General features: G+C 36.3%; 1 pseudogene; it reads right to left on the bottom strand.

The window, feature by feature from the left end:
• Nucleotides 1–9,073: 9,073 nt before the first annotated feature.
• On the bottom strand, nt 9,074–9,366 carry LOC133042369 (large ribosomal subunit protein eL37-like; annotated as a pseudogene).
• Nucleotides 9,367–14,350: the final 4,984 nt, after the last annotated feature.

Genomic DNA, 14,350 nt, shown 5'->3' on the forward strand with positions numbered 1-14,350 from the left:
AGAAGAATCACTTCAGAGAGTAGAAATGGAGACATAGTTCTCCGAGAGGTCATGTCAGATGGACATTTCTGAGTGCTTGCCACATACCAGACCAGGCTACCACGACATCATTTGCTGAAACGACTGATAAAGGTCTTTGAAAAATAGCTGCTTACCCAAAGGAAAACACGAGCTGTCTTTCCATTCTTTATCTCTTTCATGGGTCAGAAGAAAGTGTTCTTTACTTGGAGAAATACTCCTTTATATAAATCAAGTAGGGAAGATGAGGATGGAAGGATTAAATGCAGGAGTAAGAGGTTGTCCCAGGAGAAACTGAACATCTCCCTTACATTTCCACAGGGTATTTATTTCTGCATCATAGTCAGTAATTTACTGGAGTTCTTGGCCCCCAATAGACCTGGGTTTAAAACCTTGTACTCCATTGACTTACGGGACCTGGAGCAAGCTACTTAACATTTCTAAGTTTCTGTTTTCTTAGTCAGTAAGAGGAGATAATAAGCAAAGTAGGTAGGTCTGTGATAAGGATTAAGTGAGAATAATAAATGTAAAGCACAGCACAATGTTCAATAAATTCTGGCTATATTGGTACTAGAGGGAAATTATATAAAAGCCATATCAGAGGAAAAAAGCATAAGAATGGGGGGGAAATAATCAACTTTAAAAATCACTGTAGTTTCCTACAGTTTGTTTAACATCCATCCACTGTAATGTTTAATATATGTGAATTGTTTTTTTAAGTCCATATTCTACTTGCTGCTGGTATTAGAAATACAGTTTTTCTTTCCCAAACATTTGCTTATTTATTTTTTAAAATTTCTCTCTTTTGGCTGCACTGTGCAGCATGCATGATATTAGCTCCCCAACCAGGGATGGAACCCATGCCCCCTGAAGTGGAAGTGTGGAGTCCTAACCACTGGACCATGAAGGGTTCCCTGTTGTTTTTTTAAAAGGAGATTTTTCAATGTGCATTATTTCAGAATACACTCGGTTTAAATGTCAATGTACGAAGATTAACATAATGTGAATTTAAATTTAATGATAATGTTAATATTTTTAAAGAAAACATTTAAAAATTACCAGTAGAAATATTTATTTTCAGTACATCTTCTTTATCTGGAGCAATGAGTAAATGAAATATTCATGACACTTAAGTAAAATTTCCAAATTACTAAAACCAAATCCTTAAACATCAAAACTTTGAAAATATTTCCTAAATGTATTTTATGTAATTATATCTATTATTTATTAAATGTAAGTATACACATATGCATAAAAGTAACATTTTAGGTGGCCATATTGAACAATATTTCTTATTCTTGGTATTTTCTTATTGACTTTGCTTCATTGATCTGAACATCATTACTCACAATGCTGAAATATGAATTGCCCTCAGGAGCTCATAAAATAGAAACTCACCAGTCTAAATGGCTTTGCACTGAAGAATTCTTCAAAAATTACAATTAGAGTTCCTTTTAAATATTTTAGGAGAAGGAAAATTTTCCCTCGACCCCTGACTGGGTCTGAAAATTAAACTGACAAAAACAGATTGACAGGAGAAAAGCATACAAATTAATTTAATATAAGTTTTAAGGGACATATGTGCTTTCATAAGAAAATGAAGACCTGGAAAAAAGGTTAAGCCTGAGCATTTTTATAGCAGGTTTAATGAAGAGTAGAAAGTCGGGGAAAAGCATGGTAGAACAAAAGGTTTAAGCTAGGCTAGCAAACTGGGGGGAAATCATCAAGGCCTGTTTGTTTGGATTCCCTCTCCCTTTGGAGAAGGGAAAATCAGTGTGACCTTCCTATACCTGTTATTTATCTATATTCCCTTAGCTTAAAATATTCAACTTGCCAAGGTGCCATGTATTGGGGGAACATGTTCTGAAAGCCACCATCATCCTTATCTTCTGGCCAAAAGGGGAGGAAAAATAGAATTTTTAAAAAAACAAAAGGAAAAATGAGTCTCACAGCAGCCCACTCTGTGTTACTCAAGGACAGTCACATCTCTACCCCAGTTTCTATGATCCAGAACTAGAGGATGGTATGTGACTTCCAGGTCACCCCCAGTTCTCATTTCTGAGCTTCCTCCTACTTAGCTATTTAGAGGGGACTTCTATGCTGAAGACTCATTCACAGGGAATGCAGCTGGACCTGAGAGAGGATTCTGACTTTCTTTCCAAGGATTTTGACTTTTCTTTGCCTATTTGAATTCTGCCAAGGTAAAAAATTTGAACTAATAATCATAGACCAGCAAATCATTGTTTCCACGGCCATACACCACTACCACCATCAATAAAGTGGCTCTGACTTTTTAATGACAGCAACATAACAGGTTCTCAATGCATCTTAGTTGAATTGAGTTAGAGAGTGATCTTTCTTTTTAATAAAAAGAGAACATACATAACAGCATGTCCACTTATATAGAACTTACTATGTATTAAGCATTATTGAGTGCCTTACAGATATTAACTATCTGTGAAGTAGACAGATGATGTCACTCCTATTTTACAGATGTTTATTTATGATTATCTTATACGGAAAGATTTTGTAGTTTGCTCAAGATCACACAAGTTATTTTTTGTTTAATTTATTTTTTCTGTTTGTTCTTTTTTTATTATTATTAAACTTGTTATTTTGTATTGGAGTAGAGTCAATTAACAATGCTCTGATAGTTTCAGGTGAACAACAAAGGAACTCAGCCATACAAATATACACATCCTTTCTTCCCCAAACTCCCCTTCCATCTGAGCTACCACAGAACATCAAGTAGAGTTCCCTTTGTTATGCAGTTGGTCCTGTTCGTTATCCATTTTAAAGATAAAAAGATTACATAAATTATTAACAGTAGAGAAGAAACTTAAATTAGGCAGCATTCATGTTTTTACCACTAATCTACACCAATTCCAATTTTACATATTAAAACTAATGTATTTGTATATAAAATATCTGGAAAATTGTATATGCCAAATGCACAGAGTAATTCTATTAGAGTGGTGAATTTCCAATGTTTTTCTTACTTATTTTTTAATTAAGTGAATTTTCTAATTTTATACTTTTTCAATTAAAATGTTTTATTGTAGTTCTGGGTAAGATGAAATAAGCATACTCCACCGTATGTCGCTATTAAACGTAACTACAGAACCTGGACCTGGACAGAATGCGTGGTACAGCTAGTTCATGATTCTGTAACAGAAATAGTGGTAGAAGGATCAGGAATGAAGGCCAGAATTTGAAAGTGCCACCGAATAGACAGTTTGCTGTTTTAACCCTGGTTTCTCCTTGGACTCGCGTAACGCTGAACTTGGACAAGCACAAATAGAGAGAGCTCTAGAAACCTTCTTGCAAGAGGGGTTCTCATGCTCAGAAAGAGCGGAGGAATTCCTGAGGTTTCTTCATTTTCTTGCTCCCCAGCCCCCCTAGTAATCCTGCAGCACTGACAGGGACAGGAACCTAAACTCTTGAGGAAGAGAGAATTTCTCTCCAAGGGAGAGGGGTTTCTCTCCAAAAACCCCTGTTGTTTTCTTCATTCTTTCTCTCCCTCCACCAACCTGCATCTTCCTTCTGTGCCAAATTCAGTACAGTCATAGCAAGGGCATGGGGGAACAGAGTAACTGAAGTCCCAGGTTTCTGGCCTAAGGACTGAAACAGGGGCACTCAAGGAACTTAAAAGTACCAGGGAGATTGCAAAGACAGGAGTTCGGAAACATAAGCCCATAAAAGTTCTTTATGAAATCCTGGACTTACCTCTGAACATGGATCCAATCCTGAATACCACCAAAGACTCTGAGAACTGAATTAAAGGAGAGACTCTATCCAAATCCCAGACCAGCTGCTACATGATGCATCCACAGGACACACCTGAACAGCAGCAAAAGCTTTGAAAGTAAAATTGATTGTGAAACCATAACCAAAAGAACCTTCAGTCTTTTAAAAGTTGAATCATTTAGGTCAGTTGTCCAAAATAAAAATATCAACATGATCTACAGGATTTAGAAAAGACCTAGAGTCTAATAACACAACATTCAGAACATCCAGTATACAATCCAAAATTACTGAGCATATGAAGAACCAGGAAAATCTCAATTGATGTGCGAAAAAATGATGAGTAGACATCAAAGCCAAGAAGACAAAGGTGTTGAAATTATCTGACAAAGACTTTAAAACATATTTTAAAATGCTCCAAGCAATAAATGCAAATATCCCTGAAATGAATAAAAATAGAAAGTGTCTACAGAGAAAATAGAAAATATATAAAAAAAGAATTAAATGGAAATTTTAGAACTGAAAAATAGAATAACCACAAAAGAAAATCTTACTGGACACACTTAATAATGTAATGGAGGCAACAGAAGAAGGAGTCAAAGAGTCAGTGGAAATGAAGATAGAAATTATCTATATATGCAACAGAGATAAAAGAAAAAGAACAGCACCTCAGGGACCTTGCTGTCCTCAGAGATAATACCAAAAGATCTATCATTTATGTCATCAGAATCCCAGAAGGAGAACAGTAAGAATATGGTGCAGGAAAAATGTTTGAAAAAATCATGGTTGAAAACTTTTCAAATTTGGCAAATAACAAACCTTAAAATTCAAGGAGCTCACAGAATTCCAAGTAAAATAAATGCAATGATATGCTCAAACATCATAATCAAACTGCTGAAAACTAAAGGCAATGAAAAAAGTGTTGAAAGTAGACAGAGAAAAATGATGCCTTACTTACAGACAAAAAGCAATTTGAATGACTGTGAATTTCCCACCAGAAATCACAGAGGCTGAAAGGAAGTAGAACATTTTAAAAATGCTTTAAAAAAGGAAAAAAAAAAAAGAAGAAGACTTTTATATGTAAATATCTTCCAGAAAATAAAATAAAATAAAGATATTCTCAGATGCAGAAAAATTAAGAGATTTTATTGCTAGCAAACTGACTCTGATACCGAAAGAAGATCAGTATTTAAAAAAGAGCAATATAAGTGATAAATGTCTGGGTAAATAAAATAGACTGAGTTATTTAAAAAGTGTTTGAAGTTTGAAAGCAAAAATTATGAAATTATCTGAATAGTTTGAATATACGTTGATATGTAAGAAAGTGCCAACATAAAAGCAGGGGAGATGAAGGGACTCAAAAGATGGTAGGATTTCTACATTCCATGAAAAGTGGTACAATACTATTTCTAAATGTGTCAAATGTTAAGTATGCCCTAAAGCAATACTTAAAAACTATGCAAATAAATATAGACAAAAAACAGAGTAGACAAGTTAAAATGGAATACTACAAGATATTCAAATAGCTCAAGAGAAAGCAGAAAAGGGGAAACAAAGACACAAAAAAGAAGAAATAAACAGAAAATAAATATTAATATGGTATACTTAAACCCCAACATATCAATATTTACATTAAATATAAAGGCTCTAAATTATAGAGGTTGGCAAACTTTTTCTGTAAAAGGCCAGATAATAAATATTTTCGCCTTTGTGGCCAGGGTGTCACAACTGTTCAACTCACCCACTGTAGCACAAAAACAGTCATAAACAAAGCATAAATAAGTGTTTTGGCTGTGTTCCAAGTATACCTTATTGATTAAACACCAAAAACAGGCAGTGAGCTGCATTTGGCCCATGGATGGGCTGTAGGTTAGTGGTTCCTATTCCACACAAATTAATTAAAAGACAGATTGTCAAAATAGATAAATAAGCATGGCCAAAGTGTATGCTGTCTGTAAGAAACTCACTTCAAATATAACAGCATAAGTCGACAAAAAGTAAAAGAGTGGAAAAATTATACCATTAATCAAGATGGAGCTGAGGTGGCTACATTACTATCAAACAAAGAAATCTCACAGCAAAAAATTTACCAACAATAAATAGGGACACTACATAGTGATTAAAGGATCCATTCACCAAGAAGACATAATGATCTTCAATGTCAATGAACATTACAATGGAGCTTCAAGATACATGAAGTGAAAACTTGTAGAGTTGAAAGCACAAATACAAAAATGCATAATTATAGTCAGAGATGTAAACACTTCTTAACAAACAATGTAATTATTATAGAAAAATTACCTAGGATGTAGAAGAACTGAACATTATCAACTAATTGCATCTAATTGATGTTAATAGAAACATTACCTGACAGAAATATTAACAACAACCAATTGAATATAGCAACACATAAAAAGAATAATCCACCACGGCCAAGAAGAATTCCAACAGTTAGAACCGGACAAAAAACAATGGACTGGTTCAAAATTGGGAAAGGAGTACGTCAAGGCTATATATTGTCATGCTGCTTATTTAACTTATATGCAGAGTACATCAAGCAAAACGCCAGGCTGGATGAAGCACAAGCTGAAATCAAGATTGCCAGGAGATATATCAATAACCTCAGATGTGCAGATGACACCACCCTTATGGCATAAAGTAAAGAGGAATAAAATAGCTTCTTGATGAAGGTGAAAGAGGAGAGTGAAAAAGCTGGCTTAAAACTCAACATTCAAAAAACTAAAATCATGGCATCCAGTCCCATCACTTCATGGCAAACAGATACGGGAAAAAATGGAAGCAGTGGCAGACTTTATTTTCTTGGGCTCCAAAATCACTGCAAATGATGCCTGCAACCATGAAATTCAAAGATGCTTGCTCCTTGGAAGAAAAGCTATGAAAAATCTAGACGGTGACGTCACTCTGCCAACAAAGGTTCATCTAGTAAAAGCTACGGTTTTTCCAGTAGTCATATGAGGATGTGAGAGTTGGACCGCAAAGAAGGCTGAGTGCCAAAAAAATGATGCTTTTGAACTATGATGCTGGAGAAGACTCTTGAGAGTCCCTAGGACAGAGATCAAATCAGTCAATCTTTAAGCTAATCAATTCTGAATATTCATTGGAAGGACTGATGCTGAAGCTGAAGCTCCAATACTTTGGCCACCTGATGCATAGAGTTGACTCACTGGAAAAGATCCTGATGCTGGGAAAGATTGAGGGCAGGAGAAGGGGGTGACAAGGATGATATGCTTGGATGGCATCATCGACTCAACAGCCATAAGTTTGAGCAAACTCTGGGAGATAGTGAAGGACACACAAGCCTGGTATGCTGCGGTCCACGGGGTCACAAAGAGTCTGACGTGACTAAATAACAGAACACCAGCAACAAGCAGAGTTTATCACAGAAATGCAAAGCTGATTCAATATTAAAAATCAGTCAATGCAATCTACTATATTAACATCCTTTCCAAGAACATTTTGAACATTCACCAAGGTAGATTATATTCTGACTGACAAAAGAAACCTTAAGAAATTTTTAAAAACGGAAATCATAAAAAGTATGCTCTCTGACAATAATATGATAAAGCTAGAAATAAATAGGAGAATAATAACAGGAAAATCTCCAAATACTTGGAAATTAAATGATGTGCATCTAAATGAGCCACAGGTCAAAAGGAAGTCTTCAGGAAGATTAGCGAAGATTTAAAACTGAACAAAAATAAAATACAACATAACAGAAACTGTGGGATGAAGATAAACCAGTGTGTGTGTGTGTGCTAGTCACTCAGATGTGCCTGACTTTTTGCAACCCCATGGACTATAGCTCCCCAATCCTCTAACCATGGGATTTCCCAGGCAAGAATACTGGAGTGGGTTGCCATTTCCTTCTCCAGGGGAATCTTCCCGACCTGGGAATCGAACCTGGGTCTCCTTTGTTGCAGGCAGATTCTTTAACAGCTGAGCCATCAGGGAAACCCTAGTTAGAGGGAAATTACAGCATTAAATGCTTATATCAAAAAGAAAGATCTTCTATCAATAATCTAAGCTTCCTCCTGAAGAAGCTGAAAAAAAGCAAAATGAACACAAAGCCAATTAGAGGGAGAAAATAAGGAAGATAATGGCAGAAATCAATAAAATTTAAACCAGGAAAACAATAGAGAAAATCAATGAAACAAAGAGCTGACTCTTTGGAAAGATCTATAAAATTAATAAATGTCTATTAACTCCCCCAAAGGAAAGAGAGAAAACATTATTTACCAATTGGAGGAATAAAAAAGTTACCACAATTGTCACCAGATATCTCATAACTATTAAAGAAATTGAATTCATAGTTTTAAAACTTCTGCAAGAAGTCTCCAGGCCCAAATAATTTCACTGGAGAATTTTGCCAAACATTTAAAGAAATAAAAGCATTCTATGCAATCTTTCTAACAAGTTAAAAGGGGCAAAACATTTCTCAAGTCATTTTATGAGGCCAGCATTACATTGACACCAAAATCAGACAAAGACAGTACAACAACAAAATGCCTACAGACCAGTATCACTCATAAACAAATCCTCAAAAATATTAGCAAATTAAATCTAGCAAAATATAAAAAGAGTAATACACCATGACCAAGTCAGCTTTGTCTCAGGAATGCAAAGCTGGTTCAATGTTCAAAATCTATCAATGTAATTCACCATATTAACAGTCTAAAGATGAAAACTCTTATGGTCATATCAATTAACATAGAGAAATCATTTTAGGAAGTTCAACATTAAGGAAACGTCTTCAGTGTGATAAAGGGCATCTGTAAAAACACACAGCTAACATAATACCAAATGGGGAAAGGCTGAATATTTTTCTAAGATCAGTAATAAGAAAAGACAAGCATAATTTTAGGCATGCATATTAGATGACTGAAACTCTAATGCAAAGCAAGGAGTCTATTATTCAATCCAGGATAATGGTTACCTCTGGGAAAGGAGATAGAGAAGTGGTTACAATTCAAAGGGGCACAGAGTGGTCTTCCCAAGGTCAGCAATACTGTTGTCTATTTTTTGACCTAATGGTATTTTCATCAGTGTTTACATCACAATTTGTTAAGTTGTGTATTTATCTTTTGCACTTTCTTGTATTTCCATTATATTTTCCAATGACGTGTTATAGAAAAAAATTAATATTTAAAAAATTTTAAATGTTACTTTCTTTAGAATGAATTCTTTCTTTAGAAAGAATAATTTAGTACCTTAGTCCTCATAACTTTATATTTTAATTTTGCTTGGTTTTTTAAAGCCAGAACATTTATTGCTTGACTAATGATTGAAATCCTTAAGATGAACTGGATACTGGGACAGCTGCCCTCTGGGGTTTAAGTGTTGCTCCTCACGTGATCCATGCCTGAATCTGCTGTATACAGATTTTAGGTGCTGCATTAGACCAGTCCCGGTGGTATTTCGTCTTTTAGCTTTAGCACTCCGGCTATACTTTCTCTTTCGTTTGGCAGGACTGCCACACTTGCCGCAGGTTGACTTCTGAAGGTGGTAGGCTTTAAGGCCACAGCAGCGGCACAGCGCGTGCGTCTTACTCCGATGCTTTCCAAATGATGGCGTTCCCTTTGTCATCTTGCTTCTGCCCAACTTTCTATATTTTTAATATTAACGCTAACAATTTATAAACACTTGAAGTAGAAAATTGCCCTCTGGAGATTTTATTGTAATCAAACCATAGTTTTGATAGTTAAGCAACTCCTGAGTTTTAGTTTTCTCACCAGCACAGTGAGGGGTGGACTCGAGAGCCTCTTCTGGTTGTGGGTGGGGCCCCCGCGAAGGAAGAACACGGGGGATCAGCTAGTAAGCTCCTTAGTCTGTCCTCAGCTTCAATACAAACCCTTTCTGATTGAAAAAGTGTCAAAACTTGGTCTTAATTACCTAAAAGCTTTTTATATAAGTTCCTTAAAAGATTATTTATAGTAAAGCCATTTAATATCATTAAGGTAATTCCATGTGCATTAAAAAAAAAAAAACAACTTATTTTAAACTCCAGTGATGGCTCAAAATGTCTGTCCTACTTTTTTAGGTTTCACTTGCTTAAAATAGTATTTAAAATAAAAATTTGAACCAAAGGGCCAATAGGAATTTAGAAAAACAAGCGTGGATAGAAAATTAAGAATGTGTAAAAGTCCTGTAACTAAATCCTAATTTGTATCAGTATTATGGAGAAAACAAAGTTATGTAAGCAGCCGTTAGCAAAAGTGCAGATAATAACCTCAACCTTATTTTTCTAGAATTGGAGAAAATGACTTAAAGCCTGAATTTTTATTATGAATGTTCATGTATTTTAAATTTTTAAAAGGTCTTACTTTGGGAGAGATATGGGGGTTTTCTAAAATATATAGAATAATAGCCTATCTTTGTTTTTTATTATACATGATAAAGTCTTAAATTTGTATGTAGTGAAATGTAGAATTCCCTACTCTGTGATTCCTTTTAATCTTTGCCTAGAAAGTAGATCCTCATTCATTTCTCATTCATTTAATTAATCTCTTTCATTTATTTAATAAATATTGAACAGTTAATATGTGAGAGTGTTCTAGGTGTACATCAGAAAACAAAACAGACAATATTTCCTGCCCTCTTGGACCTTACTTGTAGAGGAAGTAGACAAAAAACATTATTTTTTTTACTTTATTTATTTTTTTTAATTTAAATTATTTATTTATTTTACTTTACAGCATTGTATTGGTTTTGCCATACATTGACTTGAATCCGCCATGGGTGTACATGTGTCCCCATCCTGAACCCCCCTCCCACCTCCCTCCCCATCCCATCCCTCTGGGTCATCCCAGTGCACCAACCCCGAGCATCCTGTATCATGCATTGAACCTGGACTGGTGATTCATTTCACATATGATAATTTACATGTTTCAATGCCATTCTCCCATATCATCCCACCCTCGCCCTCTCCCACAGAGTCCGAAAGACTGTTCAATACATCTGTGTCTCTCTTGCTGTCTCGCATACAGGGTTATCGTTACCATCTTTCTGAATTCCATATATATGTGTTAGTATACTGTATTGGTGTTTCTCTTTCTGGCTTACTTCACTCTGTATAATAGGCTCCAGTTTCATCCACCTCATTAGAACTGATTCAAATGTATTCTTTTTAATGGCTGAGTAATATTTCATGGTGTATATGTACCACAGCATTTTTATCCATTCGTCTGCTGATGGGCATCTAGGTTGCTTCCATGTCCTGGCTATTATAAACAGTGCTGCGATGAACATTGGGGTGCACGTGTCTCTTTCAATATGGTTTCCTCAGTGTGTATGCCCAGCAGCGGGAGTGCTGGGTCATATGGCAGTTCTATTTCCAGAAAAAAACATTATTAATAAGTATATTATATGACATGTTAGAAGGTAATAAGTGCCATGAGGGGAGAAAAAGGTAGCGCAGAGCTATGGAGATCAATAGTGAGAGGAGGTGGGCGATTGTGATTATAAACAGGGGAGGATCAGAGTTGAACTCATTTAAACAGGTGATATTTGAACAAGATACTTAAAGGAAGTGAGTGGATAAGGCACGCAGATATTTGGGGGAAGAATTTTCTAGGAGAAGGGAAAAACATGCACAAACAGTTTCTGAGATTAGAGGTTGCCTGGATTGTTGAAGGAACAGAATGGAGTCCACCATGACTGGAGCAGAGTGACAAGGTGGGAGATTAAGAGGGGTAAGGGGATTCTTGTGAGACACTGTAAGGAGGTGAATAAAATGGGAGCCATTAAAAGGCTCATAATCTAACTTGGGTTTTGACAGGGTCACTCTAGCTGTTCTTCTGAAAATGACTGTAGGGAGACCAGAAGAGAAGCAGAGTGACCTGTTAAAGGACGATTACAATAATCCTGGCAAGATGTGAGGGCGACCCGGGTCATAGTGTAACAGTAGAAGTAATAACAAGTGGCCAAGTTTTGGATATATGATGAAGGTAGGATTCCAAAGGAAGAATGGATTTTTTATCAGCTGAGATGAAGAAGACTATGGGTGGAGAAGAGATGGATTAGATTAGTTCAGTTTTTGACATCTTAAATGAGATGCCCATTTGATATTTCAGTAAGTCTCTTTTGTACACATAAACCTTCAAGTTGAGGACTTTCAAAAATGTGAACATGCATTCCATCAGTGCCAGGCATGAATGAAATTGCAGCTTGCCTTCCGTGAGCTTTCCTGGTGGCCAGCTGGTAAAGAATCTGCCTGCAATGTGGGAGATCTGCTGGGTTCGACCCCTGGGTTACGAAGATCCCCTGCAGAAGGGTGTGGCAACCCATTCTCGTATTCTGGCCTGGAGAATTTCATGGGCTGTATAGAATGGGGTCTCAAAGAGTCAGATATGACTCAGCGATTTTCACTATTCACTCTGTCTCCTAAGCTGACGATCCTTCAGGTCTACCATCTCCCACCTCCTCTCCCTCCTCTAGTCAGGAACTCTTCTTGCCTGTTCACTTGATGCCAACCCATATATGTCAGCGGTTGTACTATACTACTGTACTTTTTAAAGTCCTGTACTATAAGGTTAAAAATATTTTCTTTACTTTTTGTGCCTTTTTATGTATTATTTGTGTAAAAGTATTAATAAACCTATTAAAGTACAGTACTATGTGTTAGTTGGGTACCTCTGCTAGCTTTGTTTGACTTACAATTAAGCTGGATTCACGAACACACTTTAGGAACTGAACTCTTTGAATGTAGGGGACTTACTATAAATGACAATGTTGAGTACTGGACTGGACTGAATAGCATCCCCTCAAAATCATGTCCACTCAGAACTTCAGAATATGGCCTTATTTGGAAATAGGATCTTTGCAAATGTAATTATTTAAATTACATTCATCATACCGGATTAAGATCAGTTCTAATCCTGTGACAGATGTCCTTATATGAAGGTGAGGTGAACACACAAGGACACACAAGGGACAGTACAATGTGAGGACAGAGGCAGAGACTGGAGCAACGTGTCTATAAACTATTAATAAGATATGCCCGAGATTGACTGCAAGTACCAGCTGCTCTGAGAGAGACACAGAGCAGCTTCTCTCTCAACGCCTCCAGCAGCCAACCCTGCTGATACCTTGATTTCAGATTTCCGGCCTTCTGAACTGTGAGAGAATAAATTTGAGTTTTATGCCACCCAGTTTGTGGTAATTTGTTAGGGTAACACTAAGTGAGCAAGTGAAAACATGAGTAAAGTTTAGGGAAAAGATCTGGACTGGAGATATAAATTTGTGTATTGAAATCATATAGATAATATTTAGAGCCTTGAAATTCAATTTCAAGTAAATGATATAATTAGGCTGGGGAAGAGATCCAGTTCTGAGCCATGGGGTCTTCAACATTCATAGTTTGAGACAATGAAGAGGAACCAGGTAAAGAAAGTGACCAATGCAGTAGAAGGAAAAGCATGAGTGTGGTATCCTCAAGTTAAATAGAGTCTATTTAGGGACTTCCCTGGTGGTCCATTGGTTAAGAATCTGAGTTGCAATGCAGAGGACATGGGTTCAATTCCTGGTTGGGGAACTAAGATCCCATATGCCTTGGGGCATCTGAGCCAGCATGCCACAACTGCTGAGCTTGTGACCCACTAGAGAGTCTGTGCACTGCAACGAAGACCCCACGTGCTGCAAATAAGACCGGGTGCAGCCAAATAAATAAACAAAAGAGTCTATTTAGATGGAATACCATCAGCTAAAACAAGCAAGATGAAAAATTGGAAATTAACATTGAATTGATTGATACAGTGGTCATTTGGCAAATTTCATAAAGAGAGTTTTGTTGAAGTGCTGGCAGATAAAGCCTGATTTGAAATGGATTTAGGGGAGAATGTGGGGAAAAAACTGTAAACAACAATTGTAAACAAGACAAGTAGCAAAACAAAGTAATTTTGTTTTAAAAAAGAAGAGTCAGGGAATGGGTTAAGACTCTGCCCTTCCACTGCAGTGGGTGTGGTTTCAATCCCTGTTAGGGAAGTAGGATCTGACATGCCTCCTGGTGCAGTCAAAAACAAACAAACAAAACAAGAAAACAACAAAAAAAGAGGAGTCAAAATAGAGTTTATGGGAACATGTCAATAAGTGGGGTCATGAGAGAACTATTTTAAAACTGGAAAAATAACAGCATGTTTATATGAAGAAGAGAGTGATGCAGAAGAGAGATGAAAACCCATCCATATAAGAAATGCAGGGAATGAGTGATGTCCTCGGATAGGGGAGAAGGGATGAGATCCGGGACAAAACGGTCCAAAATGATAACAAGGAACCACAGCTGGCTTCTGAGCACTTGAAATGTGGCAAGTCCTAATTGAGATGTGCCGTAAAGCACAAAATACATACCAGATTTCACAGACAGTATGAGCAAATGAATGCAAAATATCTTGTTAAAAACTTTAATGTTGATTACATATTCAAATGATATTTGGGATATACTGAGTTAAATGAAAGGTACTATTAAAATTATTTTCACATATTCTTTTTACCTTTTTTATATTGGTACTAGAAAATTTTAAATTCCACATGTGACTCACATTACATTTCTTTAAAAAAATTTTTTTTCATTTTT

The sequence above is a fragment of the Dama dama genome, chromosome 3 (genome assembly GCF_033118175.1).
Source record: "Dama dama isolate Ldn47 chromosome 3, ASM3311817v1, whole genome shotgun sequence".
Classification (NCBI taxonomy): Eukaryota; Metazoa; Chordata; class Mammalia; order Artiodactyla; family Cervidae; genus Dama; species Dama dama.